The sequence below is a fragment of the Macrotis lagotis genome, chromosome X (assembly GCF_037893015.1).
Source record: "Macrotis lagotis isolate mMagLag1 chromosome X, bilby.v1.9.chrom.fasta, whole genome shotgun sequence".
Lineage (NCBI taxonomy): Eukaryota > Metazoa > Chordata > Mammalia > Peramelemorphia > Peramelidae > Macrotis > Macrotis lagotis.
The window spans coordinates 230,707,698-230,712,933 of record NC_133666.1 but is presented as its reverse complement, the minus strand read 5'-3'; the positions used below and the strand labels follow the sequence as shown (position 1 = coordinate 230,712,933).

General features: G+C 35.1%; 1 pseudogene; it reads left to right on the top strand.

The window, feature by feature from the left end:
• The first annotated feature begins 1,305 nt into the window (after positions 1-1,305).
• On the top strand, positions 1,306-2,830 carry LOC141497714 (elongation factor 1-alpha 1 pseudogene; annotated as a pseudogene).
• Positions 2,831-5,236: the final 2,406 nt, after the last annotated feature.

Genomic DNA, 5,236 nt, shown 5'->3' with positions numbered 1-5,236 from the left:
CAGCTAGGTAATTAATTATTAAGTGTCTGGGGTCAAATTTGAACTCAGGTACTCCTGATTCCAGGACCAGTGCTCTATCTACTGCAACACCTAGCCACCCCTATGCATCCTCATCTTCACCCAGACCATTTCCATTCTGCTGTCCAATATATTTTTTCCCTTCTATAACTTTCTTTAATACCTGTAACTAAATTAATACTACCATTGCTTTTAGAAATGGCATGGAAGTGTGTTTCTCTATTGTTCCATTCACTATCTTTTTGACTTCTAAGAATAAAATATTTTTCCATGGTTTCTATTCACCTATCTGTGTATTTGTGTGTGTGTGTATGTGTGTGTGTGTGTGTGTGTGTGTGTGTGTGTGTGTGAGTGAGTGAGTGTGTGTGTGTGTGTGTGTATGTATTTTGTTCTCCAACCTCCTTGAGGGCAAACAGAGTCACTCTTTTACTTGTATCCAGAATATTTTCATATTTTAAGCACTCAATGAATATTTTTGGTAGCTCATGAGATTTATTTCTTCATTTATTCACGATTTTTAAATTTTTAGTTAAGTGACATGATTCAGGTAACATTCTGGTTTCCTGAGCAGACCAAGATGGTGATATGAAGCTAGGAAACTCCCAGATCTCATCCCAAAGCAATTTCAAATGAATTGTCTAAACAGTCCCTAAAGCTACAGAACCCACAAAAATCATAGTGAAACAATGTTTTAGCTCATGTTGTCTTGGAGAAACTTCAGGAAATGACTATCTCACTTGGATTATATGGGAGTCCAGTGCAGTTCCCAAATCAGCAAGAAAAAACTTGAGCAATGAGAGTCCCAAACTCAACTCAGAAGGCAAAGTTTTATACCAGGCACAAAAATATTGAGGGTCTAATAACCCAGAGCCCCAGAAGCAGAACTCAACTATCAAAAAAAAGAAAAAAAAAAGGAAAATAAAATAATCTGAGTATAGATTTCATCTCAGAAGAAGAAAGCAGGGACAAAATGCTTACATGAGAAGTCACCAAGGAGATAATAGATTAGGCAAAAATCCAAAAAGACCTCATAGAAGAGCTCACAAAAGGATTTTAAACATTAAAGAAGAAAGGAAGAAGAAAAATTGTCATGCAGGAGAACCATGAAATGTTGATTGAAGGAAACAATAGCCTTAAAAATAAAACTGCCCAGATGTAAAAAAAGAAAACAAAGCCTTTAAAAGTTAAATTAGCCAACTGGGAAAAGAAATACAAATCTTTTAAAAAGAAAACTTGACCAAAAGGAAAAGGAAACACAAAAGTTAACTGAAGCTTTTTCGCAACGGGTTTGCCGCCAGAACACAGCAGGTGTTGTGAAAACCATCGCTAAACCTCCACAAAAATGGGCAAGAAAAAGACTCACATTAACATTGTCGTCATTGGACACGTAGACTCTGGCAAGTCCACTACGACTGGCCACCTCATCTACAAATGTGGTGGAATAGATAAAAGAACCATTGAGAAGTTTGAGAAGGAGGCTGCTGAGATGGGAAAGGGCTCCTTCAAATACGCCTGGGTCTTGGATAAGCTGAAGGCTGAACGTGAGCGTGGTATCACTATTGATATCTCCCTGTGGAAATTTGAGACCAGCAAGTATTATGTGACCATTATCTATGCTCCAGGACACAGAGGCTTTATCAAGAACATGATTACAGGCACATCTCAGGCCGACTGTGCCGTCCTGATTGTTGCTGCTGTTGTTGGTGAATTTGAAGCTGGTATCTCAAAGAATGGGCAGACCCGTGAGCATGCCCTTCTGGTCTACACACTAGGTGTAAAACAACTGATTATTGGTGTAAACAAAATGGATTCCACTGAGCACCCTTACAGCCAGAAGAGATATGAGGAAATTGTCAAGGAAGTCAGCACCTACATTAAGAAAATTGGCTACAACCCTGACACAGTAGCCTTTGTGCCAATTTCAGGTTGGAACGGTGACAACATGGTGGAGTCAAGCTCTAATATCCCTTGGTTCAAGGGATGAAAAGTCACTCATAAGGATGGTAATGGCTAATGGAACCACACTGCTCGAAGCCTTGGATTGTATCCTGCCTCCAACTCGCCCAACTGACAAGCCCCTCCATCTACCCCTCCAAGATGTCTACAAGATTAGCGGTATTGGTATTGTACCTGTTGGCAGAATGGAAACTGGTGTTCTAAAACCAGGAATGGTGGTCACTTTTGCCCCAGTCAATATTACAACTGAAGTAAAGTCTGTTGTTGAAATGCACCATGAAGCTTTGAGCAAAGCTCTGCCTGGGGATAACGTTGGTTTCAATGTCAAGAACGTGTCTGTCAAAGGTGTACGCCATGGTAATGTGGCTGGTGATAGCAAGAATGATCCACCAATGGAAGCAGCTGGCTTCACTGCACAGGTCATTATCCTGAACCATCCAGGCCAAATCAGTGCTGGCTATGCACCTGTTCTGGATTGTCACACTGCTCACATTGCCTGCAAGTTTGCTGAGCTAAAGGAGCAGATTGATTGTCATTCTGGTAAGAAGCTGGAAGATGGCCTAAATTCCTGAAATCTGGTGATGCTGCCATCATTGACATGGTTCCAGGCAAGCCCATGTTTGTGGAGAGCTTTTCTGATTATCCTCCTCTGGGTCGTTTTGCTGTCTGTGATATGAGGCAGACTGTTGCAGTTGGTGTCATCAAGGCAGTTGACAAGAAGGCTGCTGGAGCTGGCAAGGTCACAAAATCTGCCCAGAAAGCCAAATGAATATTCTGTACAACACCTGCCACCCCAGTCTTAATCAGTGGTGGAAGAACGGTCTCAGAACTGTTTGTCTCAATTGGCCATTTAAGTTTAATAGTAAAAGACTGATTAATGATTACAATGCATTGTAAAAGCTTCAGGAGGAAAGGAATGTTTTTGTGGACCATTTGTTTCGTGGCAGTTTTAAGTTATTAGTTTTTAAAATCAGTAATTTTTAAATGGAAACAACTTGACCAAAAATCTGTCACAGAATTTTGAGACCATTAAAACAGTTTAATGTGGAAAAAAAAACAAATAAAAAAGTTAACTGAAAGAAAAATTAAAAACTAAAATTTAGAGTTAGACATCTGAAAACTATTGACTCATTGAGAATCCAAGATTCCATTAAACAAATCCAAAAAGAATAGTATAATACAATAAAATGTAAAGTACCTCTTAAGAAATGGACTGACCTAGAAAGAGATCCTAGAGAGATAATTTATGAATTATTGGTCTACCAGAAAACCATCATAAAAATGTCTGAAAAATATCTTTCAAGAAATTATCATAGAAGTCTGTCCTATTATCCTAGATAAAGAAGATAACATAGTTCTTCTGGTTATTAGTCTATTATAATGGTTACAAGATGGGTTTAAAACAACTAGAAACAAAAAACAGATTATATTGGGAGAAGGAGGCAAAGACATGAGGACATATGAGATCACATGATGATATATTATAGTACATGGAAAGAAAGGAGAGTGTAAACACTGGGCAAATCTTACTTTCAATAAATTTGACTCAAGGAGGGAACAACATGGGTTTAGAAATTTATTCTACCTTACAGAGAAGGAGGAAGGGATGCAATAAAAATTAAATGTAATAAAGATCTGTGAAATGTTGAAATAAATTTATTGGAAATTAAATACCTTAATTTTAAAGTATGAGTGAATCAAACATTAATTCATAGAAATAATCAACAATTTCATCCAGGAGAGTAATAATTAGGAGACATCATATTAAAACTTGGAGGATGTAGCCAAAAGAAAGTAGTTAATAGGAAAAATTTTGAGTCTATAAATCTTTACATAAATGAAATAACAAAGAAATCAATGAATTGGACATACAACTAAAAAATGCTAGAAAAAGAACAAATTGAAAATCATCAACGAAACACCAAATTGGAAATTCTAAAAAATCAAAGAAGAAACTAAAAAAAATTGATAGTTAAAAAACTATAGAACTAATAAATAAAACTTAGAGAAGGTTTTGTGAAGAAAACAATAAAATAGAAAAAAAATCTTTGGTTAGTTTGATTTAAAAAGAGGCAGAAGAAAACCAAGTGACCAATATCAAAATATTAAAAGAATGAACTATCAATGAGCAAGAAATTAAAGTAACAATTCAAAATGATTTTGTCCAATTGTATGCAACCCCAGAGAAATCACTTAACTATGTTTCTTTTAGTTCTCTCATCTGCAAAGTAAATGGGAGAAGGAAATATCAAACTATTAAAGTATCTTTGCCAAGTAAACTCCAAATGGCTCATGAAGAATCAGACACAACTGAAAAAGTAAAAATGATCAAACACACACACATCCAAATATTGCATGTGTGTATGTGTGTATTCACAATAAAATTCATAAAAGTTTGAAATATATGTTTAAACTTGCATATGTATATGTATATGTACATGTATATGTATATGTATATGTAGATGTAGATGTAGATGTAGATGTATACGTATACGTATACATGTATATGTATATGTATATGTATATGTATATGTATATGTATATGTATATGTATATGTATATGTGTGTTATAGCTCCCATATTTGCCTGAATATATTGATACAGTCAAAGGTAGTTTAAGAGGAAGGCACTGGCATTAAGCAGGATCAGGAAAGCATGAAGTAGAAGTGGTAACTTAGCAACATCTTAAAGAGAAAGAGGATCTAATTGAATTAAAGGTAAGTAAGAATTGTCATCCAGACATGGTGAAGAGCCCAAGAAAAATGTATTGACATAGGTGATGGAACACTTTATGAAGAAAAGACTAGTTTGGTTGAACCACAGTATATAATCAAAGAAGAAAAATCTAATTATTCCATCAAAGTTGATTAAGTCTAGATTGTAGAGGAATTAAAAATCTCAACAGATTATGTTTTATTTTTATTCAAGCATTAATGAGAAGATAGTGGGGCTGGATGAGTAGGAAAAGGGTTTTGGCAAGAACTTTCATAATCAACTTTTGTTCTCTTTTATATGCTGCGTGTGCCTAAAAAGTTGTGGGATATATATAATATATACATATATATATATATATATATATATGTATATGTATTATATATATGAACATATATGTATGGATATACACACATGTTTGTATATATGTATGAAAAATATGATTAGCTTCTTTAGAAAATTATTTCCTTAGCTTTATAGGAGTTATCTTTAAGTTAGGAAATGGACAAATAAAAACATCAAAAGGAAAGATGACTATGATCCTTTACAT